We start from the raw sequence: 16,394 nt of genomic DNA, 5'->3' as shown, positions 1-16,394 counted from the left end.
ATATCATGCCTACTTGTTTTCTTGCCCCCAGCATAAGCACACATACACACAGATGCAGGCAAAATTCCAGAGTTTCCTATATGAACATAGACTCCAGTAATAAAAGACAAATGCTCAATAAATATTGTTGATAGAAAAAAAATGCTTAATGAAAGCATGAATTTAATAGTCAATATTTTTATTAGACCTCTCAAAGAATAACTAGGAAATAACAGGAAAAAAATAAAAGAATAGGACAGCCTTATTATATTTTCTTGCATAATTATAGTTTGTTGTTATAAAGATGACACTAAGGTTTTCCTTCTGAATGTCACAATGAAATTGTGAAAAAAACCCTGGATGGGTGAAAATAAAATATTAACATATTCAGTGTGTTCCACTGGATAACAAATAAACTGAAATTTAGTAGGGGAGTTAAAAATATTTCAATTTCCTTATTTCACTGGAGGCACCATTTTAACTTTTTGGTCAGAGGTGATGACAATTTTCTCATCAAAAAAGCAGATCTAAAGGGAACAATAAGACCTGCCAGAGTGTCTTCCATCTCTCAAAGTCCAATTTAAAAATAGCTTTCTGTCTTCTCTAAAGATATGGAAAGAGTGTTAGGAGAGCTGTGAGTGGGCTCCAGCAGATATTGGACTTTTTAGTCCATTAATGAACATTGGTTTGATGTGCCCTTTAAAGGATGAGTTAGCCCCAGCGCACTTTCTGGCCTGTTGCGTATCATTCAGAACACAAGGAGGTCCTGGGACAGAGTATCAATTTCTATACCCCAAGGATCTGGTGGTACCCATGTCATTGTCTAGCTCTTGAGAGAGACTTCTTGATTTCACCTTCCACAAATGTACAAATGCTCTCAGCAGCTTGGCAGGGAGCCCATTACAGGAAAAAGTGCTATGCTTATTTAACAAAGTGCCACTGAATCCAAGGACCATGCTTAGACTGTTACATGATATTCCTCAGCTTTTGCTTTAGTGTCTTCCATGTTAGTACAAGGTTTTTCTATAGCCATTTTGCAGGTCTTGAAGTTCACCTAATTACAGTCTGGGGTAGCATTTTCCCTACACTGATAATTAATAAAATATAAGGCAAACTCTATTTTGGATTCTTTATTAAAATATTTAAATTATGTATGTTTATGTATGATTTTGCCTCAGCATGAACCTCTTTAAAAGAAAGGTTTTGCCTCTCCTGTTACTTTTAACAGATCTGTAGTTGGTGCTGGGGTTTAGTGTACAGGGGGCCTGAATCTCTGGACTGACCATGTGATAGCCAGGCCCTGAGCCCCAACAGACTTGCAAGTCATACACTCTGGTTTATTGGATTTACCCCACTCAGCTAACATGGAGGTGAAGAAGGTCAACCACCATACCAGGGAGCCAAGAGTGCCTACAACTGAAAGCAGGAGGATTGCATCCAGCATCCATGTGGAATCTAAGTCCCCTCTTGATATAGATGTGGAGTGGACACAACCATTCTAAGGTCCACAGGATGGAGGAATAGAGTATGGATTAGAGTGGACTTACTGATATTCTACTCATGAACTATTGTGATTAGTAATCGAAGAAAATGTGGCATTGGTGTGGAGAAATTGGCCATGGTGGCTGCTTGGGGTAGGGAGTGGGAGGAAGAGATGTGATGTGGGGGCGTTTTTGGGAGTTGGAGTTGTCCTGGGTGGTGTTGCAGGGACAATCTCCAGACATTGTATGTCCTCCCATGGCCCACTGGGTGGACTGTGGGAGAGTGTGGGCTATGGTGTGGACCATTGACCATGAGGTGCAGCGGTGCTCAGAGATGTATTCACCAAGTGCAATGAATGTCTCATGATGATGGAGGAGGTTGTTTATATGGGGGGAGGAGTGGGGTAAGGGGGCTGGGGGGTATATGGGGACCTCATATTTTTTGAATGTAGCATTAAAAAAATAAAGACAAAAAAATAAAAATAAAAATAAATTAAAAAAAGAAAGGTTTTCCAATTTCTGACAGGCTTCTGCTGACAGTCTCTAACAGCAATTTATTTTTTCTTTTTCAGAAAAAGAAAAGTTCAACTTATTTTTTTTCTAATTTTTTTCTATTCCTACTTCCATTCTTACTCATAAAGCATATTCATCAAGTCCTCTATTCATCTCCAGATAAAAGGTGATAGTTAATAGGTATGAAATTTCTGTTTATTTTTTGAAAGAATTTTTAAAAAAATTTTTAGAAAATCAATTTTATTGATACATATTAATAAAGGATAAATCCACCCAGAGTATGTACAATCAATGGTATTTGGTATAATCACACATAGGTGTGCATTCATCACTTCAGTCATTATTAGAGCATTTTCATTACTCCATTCATAATAGTAATAAACCAAAAACAGACAAACCAAAACACCTCATCTATTCTCAATCTCTCTGTGCTTCCCCTTCCCCTAGATAGCTGCTATTCTGTTTCCATCTCTTTAATTTATTTGTATTTACATTTTGTAAAAGCAGTCTTATATATGTAATATTACCCATATTTGTATTTCACATGAGGTATATAATATAGTCACATGTTACATTTTTTATCTTTCCTTCCAATAATATACATGTCCTTAGGCTTTCCCTTTCATCCACTGCCATATCTATATAATCGTTCTGCTAGTTACAAATATGCTTTCACCCCTTCTATTCATTTCCAAAGATTTACAAACAATCTTTTAACCAATTCTGCACAGATTTACCCTCAGCTTTCCATTCTCTACTCTCATTCTGTTTTATGGTGATCTTTATTCTAGTTATTAACTCCATGAGTTTACACAATATATTTAATTCATAATAGAACAAACATACATTATTTGTCCCTTGGTGTGGCTTGCTTCATTCAAGATAACGTTCTTCAGTTACATCCATGTTATCATATGCTTCATGACTTCATTTCTTCTTATGGCTGCATATAATTCCATTATGTGTATACAGCACAGTTGTGTTTATCCATTCTTCAGTTGATGGACAACTGGGTTGTTTCCACCTTTTGGCAATAAAGTAGCTATGGCCATTGGTGTGCAGATATCTGTTCGTGTCACTGCTCTCAGTTCATCTGGGTATATATCCTGTAGTGGTACTGCTGGGTCATGTGGCAAATCTATATTCAACTTCTTCAGGGACTGTCAAGTGATCCTCCACAGTGGCTAAACCATGCTAAATTCCCACCAACAGTGAATAAGTCTCTCCATATCCTTTCCAACACTTGTAGTTTTCTGACTTTTTAATAGCGGCCATTCTAATAGGTGTGAAATGATATCTCATTGTAGTTTTGATTTGCATTTCCCTAATTACTAGTAATGTTGAACATTTATTCGAGTATTTTTTGCCATTTGTAGTTCTTCTTTGGACAAATGTCTATTCAAGTCTTTTAACCATTTTTTATTGGGTAGTTTGTCTTTTTATTGCTGAGTTGTAGTATCTCTTTACATGTCATGGACATTAAACCCTTATCAGATATGTGATTTCCAAATATTTTCTCCCATTGATTTGGCTGCCTTTTCACCCTTTTTAACAAAGCCCTTTGAGGTGCAAAAGTGTTTAATTTTGAAGAATTCCCACTTATCTATTTTTTCATTTGTTGTTCATGCTTTGGGTATAAGGTTTTAGAAACTTGTTTTTTTCCTTCAGGCTGCAGCACTCCCTTTAGTATCTCTCAGAATTCTGGTAACAAACTGTGGCAGTTTCAGATTATTCATGAATCAGAAAAAGAGAAAGATTAAGTTTGTAAACTAATATATCATCTGTGTGTGATACCCTTTGATTGCATTAAATTCAGTTAAGAGGTCTATGATTAAGATACCTGCTAAGATTGCTTTAGAACTTTTTTGATTCAACTGTGTCAGTAAGGCATCAATCAGGTGAGCCCCCTATCCCATGCTGCACATGATATAAAAAGACACTCACAAAGACACTAAGGAAGAGAGAGATCTTCATTTTTGGTCCTGCCATAGGACAAAAAGGAAAAGTCTCAAACAGCTGAATTTAGGAAGAGAGCAGAAAGCCAAGGCTAATATAGGAAGCCCTAAAAGATAAGACCTATGACAGCTTGCAGTTGAAATCAAGAAGAAAGCAGAGCAGCTGAGCCTGAGACAGGAAACCTAGAGGGGAATCCTTAAGCTTTTCAGTGATTGGTGACCATCTTGCTTTACCATGTGGCAACACACTGAACTCAACGGTAGCTGACTTTGGTGAAGAAGCGCCTCTGCTGATGCCTTGATTTGACCTTGGGATTGTAAGCTTTTACCCCAAAATAAATCACAATTAGAAGAGCCAAAAAACTTTCTGGCACTTTGCATTGGTACCCTTTAGCAGACTAATGTACCTACTCTCTCAGTTTTTGATTATGAAGACTTTAAACTTACCCTCTTTTTGAAGGACAGTTTTGCCGAATACAGAGTTCTTGGTTGGCAATTTTTCTCTTTAAACACATCATACCATTTTATTCTTGCCTCCATTGTTTCTGATGAGAGCTTGGCACTTAATCTTATTAAGGTTCCCCTGTATGTATATAGGTCTATTCAGATTTATCCTGATTGGGGTGCAATGTCCTTCTTGGATAGAAATGTTTATGTCTTTTATAAGGTTTCGGGAGTTTTCAGTCATTATTTCTTCAAATATTCTTTCTGCCCCTTTTCCATTCTCTTCTTCTGGGAAGGCAATAGTGTGTATATTTGTGTATTTTGTATGGTCAATTAATTCCCTGAGCCACTGCTCCATTTTTTCAATTCTTTTTTCTTTCTTTTTTCCTGTCTTTTCCAGTTCAGATGTTCTGTTCTTGAAATCATTAATTCTGTCTTTGAGCAATTCAAATCTACTGTTATGTGCCTCTAATGTATTTTTAATCTCATCCATTGTGTCTGTCATTTTCATAAGCTATTTTTCTTTTCTTTGCAAGCTTTCAGAATGTCCTGTATGTTCACACAGTTTCTCCTTAATATCCTTTATCTCTTTAGTTATATTTCCCTTCAATTTATAAAATCGATTTAGGGTGTTCGTGTGGTTATCACTGATTAGTTGTCTTAAAACCTGTATCTCTTCAGGATATTTGGTTTGTTTCTTTGACTCAGCCATCTCTTCCTGTTTCCTGGTATGGCTTGTAATTTTTTGCTGGTGTCTACACTTCTGAGAATGTTGGTGAAATTACTCTGATGGTTAATTTTTCTCTCTTGCCTAGTTTCCCCCCCCCCCCCCCCCACAGCTCTTCTTTTATTTTTGGTTCAACTTACTCTGAGTCTTCTAAATTGCCCATCAAAAACTATCACAATCAGGCCAGGGACTCACTAATGGGGCACAGATTTTCTCCCAGGGTTTGGGGTGAAAGAGAGACCTTAAAGCATTTTTTTCTCCTTGCAAATTCCTGGCCATCCAGCAGCTGGTACTCATCAGTGAACATTTTCACAAAGGTGTGTTTTTTAACCTCTGCTTTCCCTTGTTTCTGGTCAGGGTAGAACTGAGATTCAAAGCAGGCTTTGCTGACTGAACTCACCAAAGAGAAACCATTCCCTTCCTTCTGATGCACCCACCCTCCTCTGCTATAACCACTGGCAGGGAGAAAGACATCCATTCCCCTCTCAGTCAGACATTATTCAGGTTTACTGTCTTGAGGGTGGGGGATGTGTGCCTTTCTCAGCCACCTTGGAAGTTTAGTAACTCAAGTTTGTTGTATTTTGAGTTCTTTATCACTCTTTCTCTCACCCTCCTGGGGTTTTTAAGAACTGTTCTAGCCTGCTGACCCCCAAAGCAGATCCCTCAGACAGCTTTTGGTCTTTTTTCCATTGTTTTTATGAGAGTGTTGAGCCCTGCCTGCCTATTCCAATGCCATCTTCCTGGAACTCTTCAGAATTTTTGTTAGAGATTATGAAAAAGTTGGGGTAACAGATGTTGTTGGTGGTAGCCCAATATTGTAAATGTAATTGATAACATGAATTGTATACTTGAAAGTGATTAAAAGGGAAAATTTCAATTGTATATATGTTACTACAATAAAAACCTTAAAAAAACATTTCTAAAGAAGTACCACTGTACCAAAGTGCTTATTACACAATTAGTTTTTCAATTAGTTTTGATGGATTATAAGTCCCCAATGAGTATGAACTGTGCCTTAGTCACAGCCTAGTACCATAGCAATAATCATAATGATATTAACTACTACATAGTTGGAGTTTATCATGGACCAGGTACAATTTCATGCACTTTACATACATTAGATCATTTCTTCATAAAAATTCTATGAGGGATTATTATTATTTTTTTACAGATTAAGAAGAATAATCACCAAGAAATCATGTACCGAGTAAGTTGTGCAGCTGAGACTCAAAACCATGTAGATGTTACCAGATACTCTTAACTGGAGTATGTGTAGTAGGCCCTCAAATATTTGATGAATGAATACTTACTTATCTTCTGAGCTGCTAGGGGTGACTTAGTGTAGCCAACAGGATCATATGTTCTCCAAAGTAATTGTGGAAACACCTACAATCCATTCTCTTAGCATTTACATTGCAAGGCAGTTATAATAATAATCTCCAAGTAGTCTCACAGACCCTTGTGTCTGATGATAATACTCCAGCCCAGTTTGTTTTATGTCATTACATTTAGTAACAGAAAGGTTTCATTGAATTGGGGTTGAGTTATGTTTTGGTGATACTTTGTGTGCTTTCTGTGCCCATCCTCTTTGCAACTTAGATTAGGAATTTGGTTAAATCTTATTTATATCTATTCCTTGTTTTGGAGCTGGAGAGAGGTGCACGTTTTTCTCCTGACCACCTCTGCTCTTGGGCTATGTCATTTCCATGCAATCTGACCCTTTTTCCTGGCAGAATTGTCTTGCCCAAGTTCTCAGTCTAATCTACAAAGACACACAACTGGAAGCTCCTTTTGCAGAGGTTAGGCAAGCTCATCGTGAGCTAAAAGAGACAATTCATGTTTCACAGCCTTAGAGGTCAAGTGAAATCACCTAACTCAGTAGGAAAGCTGACAGAAGCTTCTAAAATTCAGCATGTTCCACAATAATAAGTTTTGGCTACAAAGGGTTGAAAACTAAAAGCTACCACTGTAATAGTGCCACCTCTAACATTTTGAAAAGTGGCTGTGACATATAAATATCAATTTTTATTTTTTATGATAACCATCCAAAAGTCATTAGAGCAAGGCAGTCAAGTCTTTTAGATAATTGGTGTATGAGCCAAGGTTCCCTCAGATCACAATACCACATTTAAGGTGGCCACAAGTAAGTGGGTTTTTGAGCTCATCCATTACATGAAGGACATAACGCTGGTGCCATCTATTGTTTCTTTAGCATTTGCTGAATACCAGCACACTGCTAAGCAATTTGCATATATTATTACATTTGACATTCATAATAATTCTCTGAGGTAGGTACTAATATTACTATCCTTATTTTGCATATGAAGAAACCGAGGCATAATAAAATTAAGTAACTCACCCATGACCACATACCAACTAGTAAATGGAACTAAGATTTGAACCCTGAAAATCTAACTCTATATTGCAGGACTTTGCCAACAGGATCCAGGAGAATACCTCTGGATTTGTATTTTGAGAATGCTTAATCAAAGAGATAGAATACACACACAAGAAGAGAGAGAGCTATGTCATTTTCGATCTTGCAGCCCTGGGGAGAGATGAGCAATTTGCCTGATAGCTTACAGTTGACCTTGGGAAGAGAGCCAAGACTGACATAGGAAGCCCTGAGAGACATGCCCTATTCCAGCCTACAGCTGAGATTGGGAAGAAGCTGGGCCCATGGAGCCTCAAGAGCAAGAAGAAGCCCAGAGGGGAAGGTTGGAACCCAGCAGAGATTGCTCACCATCTTGCTTCAACATGTGGCAGCTGGCTTTACTCATGGACCCCTTGAAATATTTCAATGGACCCTGGTTAAGAACTGCGGTCACCCCTCGGGCTGAAGTGTGGTTTGCTGGCCTGGCGGGGGAGCGGTCGCGGCAGGCCAAGCTGCTGCCCCCATAATAGGGTGGCTGGTCGGACTCACCGCCACCCCTGAAGGGAGCTTGGCATGGGTGCAGAGTGCCCTCGGGTCTCCCCTTCTCAGCAGCCATGCTTCCGCAGCCGCCCCTCCTCCCGGATGGCGCCACACGATGCCTGTGGGGCGGCACCCTTCTTCTTCTTTCTCCCTGCGCAGGCGCAGAGCAGAAAATTCCAGTCTGCCCTTTTCCCCTCCCCCGACAGCAGCAACAGCCAGGCGTGGGCGGAAAAATCCAGTCTGCCCTTTTCCCTCCCCCCGACAGCAGCAACAGCCAGGCGTGGGCGGGAAACTCAAGTCTGCCCTCCACCCCAGCAACAGCAGCCACCAATCACTAAACCCTGCCCCTTCCCCCAGCAACAGCGACAGCCAATCCCTAACCACCACCCCTCCCACGTCCAGTACCGCCCACTGACCTTTCGCCGGCAACCAATCAGAACAGGGCATGGCTTCAACCAATCAGCCTTCCCCAGCCCCTATAAAACTGTTGCCTCTCCCTCAATAAAGTGGACTTGCGTGTTTACCTTGTCTCCGCGGTAGTTCTTCTGCCGTGCGCCCTCCAGTCCTGAGAGCCCCCGACAAGGGCCTGGCCTCCCTTGTCCCCAGTTCGTCGCCTGCTTCTCCGGGTGACCCCTTCGTCGCTGGCTTCGCTGGGCGACCCCGTCAGCCGAACCGCGCAACCCCTTGTGAGACCGATCCCTTGTCTGCTGCCGGACCGACCCCTCGTCCCAAGCGGGACTGACCCCTCGTCCAGAGCTGGACCGACCCCTCGTCCGCAGCCAGACCCCACCTCTACTGACCGAGCAAGCCGCCGCAAAGAACCCCAGCATTAAAAGATTTTATGTAGTTCACCATGCCTGCACATCATGCCAGCTCACCACCTTGCTCGTCTTCTCCAGGAGACACTGGGAACCAAACTTGGGACCTCCCATGTGGTGGGTGGAAGCTCAATCACTTGAGCCACATCTGCTTCTCATTAAATGATTTTTGACAAAGCTGAGAAGCCCACCCATCTGAAGCAGAACAGTCTATTAAATGGTGCTAGGAAAACTGGAAAAAAACACACACACAAAGCGATAGAATATAAGTGAGAATTCATCATCCTAGGGACACTGGCAAGGAACGTAAGGGATATGGAAAACTTACTGTTAAAGTGACTCTTAAAGGCCTGGAGAAAGCTATGGTAGTACAGTGAAGTAGAATGAAGAAGTTTACCCTGCAGATGATGAAGGAAGGAATAAAGAGTTTGAGGAAAGTGGGCATGCTGGAATGGATATGTTTATGAAAGTCCAGTAAATCTCTCAGAGATTATGTTCCATGGGAAGACTCTGAGAACACACAAGTCAACAAAGCCATCAGGAGTGAACAGGTGAGGACAGCAGCATCACCAAGAAGTTTAGTGTAGACCCACCAATAAACTTAGTCAGAGCTGATGGTAGATTAAGTGGCCACAAATCTGGGCACATTAATATCCAATAGAGGCCAGTTTGTGGCCCTTAGCTTCCAAAAGCCCAAAAGCCAGGGGACTATAATTACTGAAATGGTCAGCAAGGTGGAAGGGACATCCACTGGGTTTGACCCACAGGAATTGGAGATGGTTGACAATGCATGCCATAACTATGGACAAAATCGACTAGAAACTAACAAAGGTGCTTCTTAACATCTACAATCAAAAAGAAGAAAGAAGGAGCAGGAGTCTGAAAGAAGTAGTCCCAATAAAAGATCACAATTCCTTGCTCACATCTCAGACATGAGCACACTTTCAAATTCAGAATCCATTAACTGAGAGGTTGTTGGTTTCTTAGGAGGAAACACCATGAAACACCATGGCAAGTATATACCGTGATGATTGTCCAGAATTTGACTGAAGGAACCTATGGTTATTGTGGCAGTTTGAGATTATTTATGAATTCTAAAAAGAGAGATTATGTTTGTAAACTGGTCTGTTCCTCTGGGTGCAATCCCTTTTTTTTTTTTAAAGATTTATTTATTTCTCTCCCCTCATCCCTCCCACCCCAGTTGTCTGTTCTCTATGTCTATTTGCTGCATCATTTTCTTTGTCTGCTTCTATTGTTGTCAGCGGCATGGGAATCTGTGTTTCTTTTTGTTGTGTCAGCTCTCCGTGTGTGCAGTACCATCCTTGGGCAGGCTGCACTTTCTTTCACGCTGGGTGGCTCTCCTTAAGGGGCACACTCCTTGCACGTGGGGATTCCCTATGCAGGACCACCCTTGCATGGCACAGCACTCCTTGCGCACATCAGCACTGCACATGGGCCAGCTCCACACGGGTCAAGGAGGCCCAGGGTTTGAACCATGGAACTCCTATGTGGTAGACAGATTCCCTAACCACTGGGCCAAGTCTGCTTCCCTAATCTCTTTTGATTGTATTAGATTTAGCTGAGATGTCTTTGATTAAATTATGTTAAAATTTGGGCTTTTGAACTAGGCCTAGAGCTGCAGGGTGCCTCAGAGTTACCTCCTGAGAACTTCCATGTTGCTCAAATGTGGCCACTCTCTAAGCCAAACTCAGCAGGGCATATGGGAATCCCCTATTTTTTTTATGTAACATTTATGTAATCTAAATATCTTTAAAAAATAATTTAAAAATTTTTTAAAAATCACTTGACCATAAAAAGAGAGGATTAGGGCTTTTATTTAGCCACATCAGTAGGATGTAACTCAGGGTTGAGTCCCTGCCCCCTTGGTGGGCTATAGAAATGGACACTCACACAGAAACACAGAAGAGGAGAGAACTTGGTCATTTTGGTTCTGCCATATGACAAAAGGAGAAGGCTCAAACAGCTAAATCCTGGGAAGAGGGACAAGCCCTATGCCAGCCTACAGCTGAGATGGGAAGCAGCTGGGCCCATGAAACCTTAAAAAGAAGCAATAAATGAAGTTCTGGCTATGGTTTCTGGCTCATAATGACCCTGCTCAGTCAGTTGACACACCCATGATCATTTTTCCAATCCTCAGGTATATAATTGGAATGAATATACCTGGCAGCTGGACCTCTATTGAGTCCATATGATATAGTATCTATCACATTGGTGAAATGGAAACCTCTGAAATTGCCTTCCCAGGTAAGGTAAATAAAATACAACATTGCATCATAGAGGGATGTTTTAGTTTCCAGGATGCTTAAGTAAATACCATGCAAAGGGATGGCTTTAACAATGGGAAATTAATGACTCAATTTTGAGGCCAGGGAAAAGTCCAAATCAAGGCTTCATCAGGGCAATACAGGGCAATGCTATCTCCCTGAAGACTGTGGTATTCTGGACTTAGCTGCCTGTGATCCTTGATCCTGCTCTCTGTCATATGGTGTTTTATTTTCCTAACTGTTCAAATAATGGAACAGGTTAAATAATGGGAATTTATTCACTCATGGTTTTGAAGTCAGGAAAATTTCCAAATGAAAGCATTATCAAGTTCAGGCATTCTTCCTGAAGACTAGCTGCCAGTAATCCTTGCTCCTCTGTCCCATGGCAAGACATGTAATGGCATCTCTGTTCTCCATTTTCTTCTGAGTTTCATTGATTTCAGCTTCTTGTTTCCTTGGCTTTCTCTCTCAGTGTCAAAATTTCATTCTCTTAAAACAGACTTGAGTAATAGGATTAAAGCCATTCTGGTAGGGATGGGACACACCTTAACTGAAGTACCCTCATCTAAAGTATACTTACAGTGAGTTTACACCTCCAGAATGTGTTATATTTTAAAAAATATTTTTCTGGGGTACATACAGCTCCAAACCAACACAGGGGGATAGTCACCATTAAATATATAAAAGATGCAGAGTTGGTGGTCTCTATTACATCTCAGTTGAATTTGCCAATTTAGATGGATCCAGGAGACTATACACTACTGTAGCCTTCACTAACTAGTCGCCCTGTGTATTAGTCAGGGTTCTGTAAGGGAAAAAAACCCAACAAATATTATGGTTTGTATGAGAATTGTCTCACATGACTTTGGGGATGGGCATGTCCAAATTCTGTAGAACAGAATGATGATTTTCAATTAATTCCCTGAGAGAAGCTGGCTGGCTAAAGAAGGAAATTCTCTCTTCTGACTGCTGAAATAAATAACTTCTCTTCTTAAAGTCTTTAACTGATTGGATGAGACTTCTGTCATTGTTCAGGGCAGTCTCCTCATTTGACTTACATGTAATCATCCATAAATCAAAGGTGGCAGGGAGAACAAGTAAGGAGAGTGAGCATGATATTTTATTTGGGGGATTCTTGATGCCAGCTTGAGCATTCCAAGAACAAGTGATTCTTAAAATTTGGAGCTCCTTTGAGGATCTAATTAAAGATCTGAATCCCCTCACCAGAAACAAATGTATGTAGTTACATAACATTTTCCAACAACTTGAGGAATGTCATGATCCGCAAAAGCACATTGAGATTTAGAACTTGTGCTGAGAGATTCCCCTCACTTTGGGGGATCTTGCAGCTACCTCAGACACTCTCACCCTGGTCTTTACACTTTATATAAGAATCAACAGGGGTAATGCTAACCATGCAGGTGCCTGGCCTCCATCCTCAGGGATGATGACTCTGTGAGTCTGGGACATATCCCAAAACACTATGTCATTTTAAGAATCTCAGGTGATTCTCATCAAGTTGACAACAATCACAATTTAAGAAACCATATTCTGACATCAGGCAGTGATGCAAGGAGAAAGTGATGACTCATTGGGTAAAAAAATATAGAGTATTAGTCAGGGTTCTCTAGGGAACCAGAACTGGCAGGAAATATCTGTAAATATTATAAGATTTTATAAAATTGTCTCATGAGACCATGGAGATGCATGATTTCAAATTCTGAAGGGTGGGCTGCATACCAGGGGCTCTGATGAAGGTCCTTTATGAGTTCCCAAGGTGAAGCTAGCTGTCTGCTCTTTTATTTTTTTTTAATTTTTGGTTTGGCTGTCTGAAGTAGAGATAGGAATTCTCTCTGAATCCTGAAATCACTTCTTTTAAGGCCTTCAACTGATTGGATGAGATGTTTCTCACTGTGGAAGGCAATCTCCTCAGTTAAATGTAGATGTAGTCAGCCATAGATGCAATCAACTTACTGATTATTTAAGTCCATGAAATATCTTCACTGTAACAATCAGGCCAGTGCTTCTTTGACCAAACAACTGGATGCCATAACCTGGCCAAACTGACACATGAACTTAACCATCACACCCTGATTATAACTGTTTGGCCAAATGTTGTTTCATTGCTATTGTATAGACATTTTAAGAAAGAATTCCTGATATATTACTGAGCCCCTATAGAGAAGGAATACTTGACCATGTGCTAGGCACTGTCCATTGAGTTGGTTTTTGTTGAGGCCACCAAGTAATAAAGTTGATGGGTTCTATAATGGTCCATAATAAAATAAAAACAGTAGGAAAACAGATGTGGCTCAAGCCATTGGGTGCCACCTACCCCATGGAAGTTCCCAGGTTCAGTTCCCAGTGCCTCCTAAAGAAGACAAGCAAGACAGAGAGCCGACATGATGGGCTGGCACAGCAAGCTGATGCAATGAGCTGATGTGATAAACAGACATAATGAAGAGACACAATAAGAGACACAACAAGCAGGGAGCGGCTGTGACTCAAGTGATTCGGTGCATCCATCCCACATGGGAAGTCCGGGATTCAGTTCCAGGTGCCTTCTTAAAAAAAAAAAGAAGACAAGGAGACAAGGAAACACAGAACAGAAAGCATAAAATGAATAGACGCAGAAAGCAGTAGTCAGTGAGCACAAACAGGGAAGGGGGAGAAATAAATCTCTAAAAAAATAAAATGGTAAATTGGGTATTGAATTCAAGGAGGACCAGAGGTCATCATGTGAGCTGCATGAACAAATATCTCTTAGAGTCCCCATGTCACACACAAGAGTTGGAACAGCATTTTTCTCCTCCTCTTGCCACCCCAGGTCTGGTACAATTGAAACAATGAAGCAGACCTGGTGGCAGAGACAGTTGCCTTTGAATGCTAAACTTGCTAGAAACAGATTCAAATTCTAAATATGGCATTGTGGATACCAACTGGCCACTTAGTGACAAGTGGCTAAAGTGAAGCCCTTCAATCCTGGAAAGATAAGAGATTCATTCTCACAGTGATCAATGCCTATTTTGGGATGGTTTTGCCTTTTCTGTTCTCAGAGCCTACAAGCACCTGATCCACAGACATGGGATCCCACATCATAGCCTATAAGTAGAGAGCCTACTTCAGAGAGGAGGAAGTCCTAGAGTTCGATCATGGCCTTAAGATACACTGATTGTATTTATCTGCACCTCCAGAGGCAGTCTCACACATCACTGGAAAAGCCTCTTAAAGGCACAGTTGAAGCACCAGCTCAGTGGTGACACTTATGGAAAGGATCAAGGATAGATACCATCTTTCAGGACAGATGATTAGAGATCTCTGTAGGATGCTATTTTACCAGTAGGAAGAATAAAAAAGTCTATAAACCAAGGGATGGAAACAGGAGCAACTCTACTTACCATCATTCACAATGATTCTCTAGAGGTTTTGTGCTTTTTAAGCCCACAGCTCTGAGCTCTGCATAGTTGGAGGCTCTTGTCCCCAAAGGGCTACATTTCTGCTGTGAGGCATATTGAAAAACATCCTATAGCTGCTTCCTGGACACACTGGATGCCTAGAATCTGAAAAATTGCAGGTTAGAAAAGTAGTTACCATACAGGCAGGGGCAATTGTCCCTGTCGTCAAATGGAGGTGGGGATACTAAGTGATCCACTAGGATACCTTTAGGTATTTCCTTGTCCCATTTTACTGTGCCCACACTTAAGCACAAACTTGGCACAAGATAGACATGATTATCCTGGATTCATACTCCTCAGTAATGACAGTTTTATTTGTGCCACCAAGACCTGACAAAGTGATGACTAAGTCTGATGGCAATTCAGACTGGATAGTGGAGCAGGATGAGGAGGAGTACCATTTGTGGACCTTTGATCATTTGCAGCTACGGAGGCTAGTTCATCCCACTAACTCCACTCTTTTACGTTTCCCCTCAGGAAGTGACCCATGGGATATATGGACAAGCTATTACAGTGTGCAGAGAAGAAGATCTGCATGACATATCACGATATCCCTCTCAGATCTACAACTGCAGGGAGCATAATTGACTGAGTGTCCCAGGTGCTTTACTCTGAAATACATCATTGTATTTGCTCCGAGACTATACTGCCCACTGGCTGCTACTAGTCAATGACAGGCAGGGAAGAGACAGTAAGGCCAGTCCATTTCTGGGACAGGCATGACTCCCTTGGCAGTGATTTTTGGCTTTAAGACTCCCTAAAGGCTTTGTACAAACTTTCTTAGACTTCACACCAGTCTAAGGTCTTTCTGACCCAACCAGGCTTCCTCATATGTCTTAGACTTGTACCACAGTCTGACTGCCAATCATTCCTTCTCTCTAACTCCTTGTTTTGTTTTTTCTCACAAGAAATTTCTTGCACATATAATCCTGTCTTGGTGTTTGCTTCTCCAAGGAACTGAACAGAAAAAGAGCAATTTACCTTTCATCTTGTCTTGGTTTGGGTTTCCTCTAAAGCAGCACCTGAAATACCTTCTTGGGTTAAGTTTATTTGGAGGTGATCCTAGGAAGGTGGAATGAGGGAGCAGGGAGAATGAGAAAGGGAAGCATGATAGAGATTATAGAAGGAAGCATAAGGGTTTTGATTCTGCCAGGATCTCCTGCAAAGAGTACAGAGTATATCCCAGGATTTTCCTCATGAAGGACAGAAACTGGAGCATTTATCCATGAGCTGCTGTCGCCAATGTTTGACAGTTACCCCACAGTTCCAGGCTGTGTGGTTCTGGCTCCTACAATCAGAGCATACCCTGGGACAAAGAGCAGTAGGGTGCATGGTACACATGAAAGCAGTGAAGCGATCTATCTTTTTCTCATTGAAATCCCCATGCCTTACACATATTTGCTTTTCAATAAATATTGAATGAATGAAGGAAGGAAGGAATGTAATGATTCTTAAAGATGATGCACTTGGTTTGGCCCAAGTACCTATCTATGGACAGGCAGTATCAAATCATCTGTGGAGGTTTTAAGAATCAAATATTCTATGACCTTGTGAGTATTTTTCATTCAATAGGCCTGGTGTGATCCAATATTCCTCATTGTAAAACTACTCTCCTGTGATTTAGAGCCAGAGCCTGTGTTATGAACTATTGACTTAATTGCATCAAATTAAGTTCATTTCTCTTTGCTTCTGTTTTGTAATATGTTTCCCCAAAAACGTAAACTGCTGCTTTTTAGATTTTGTGTGTGAACATTTCACTCAATTTAATACCTTTCATTTATCAGTGATTGAGGACAGTTCTGCAGATAGAAATATAATCATAC

This window comes from Dasypus novemcinctus, chromosome 2, assembly GCF_030445035.2.
Source record: "Dasypus novemcinctus isolate mDasNov1 chromosome 2, mDasNov1.1.hap2, whole genome shotgun sequence".
Classification (NCBI taxonomy): Eukaryota; Metazoa; Chordata; class Mammalia; order Cingulata; family Dasypodidae; genus Dasypus; species Dasypus novemcinctus.
This window is presented reverse-complemented; position numbering follows the sequence as displayed.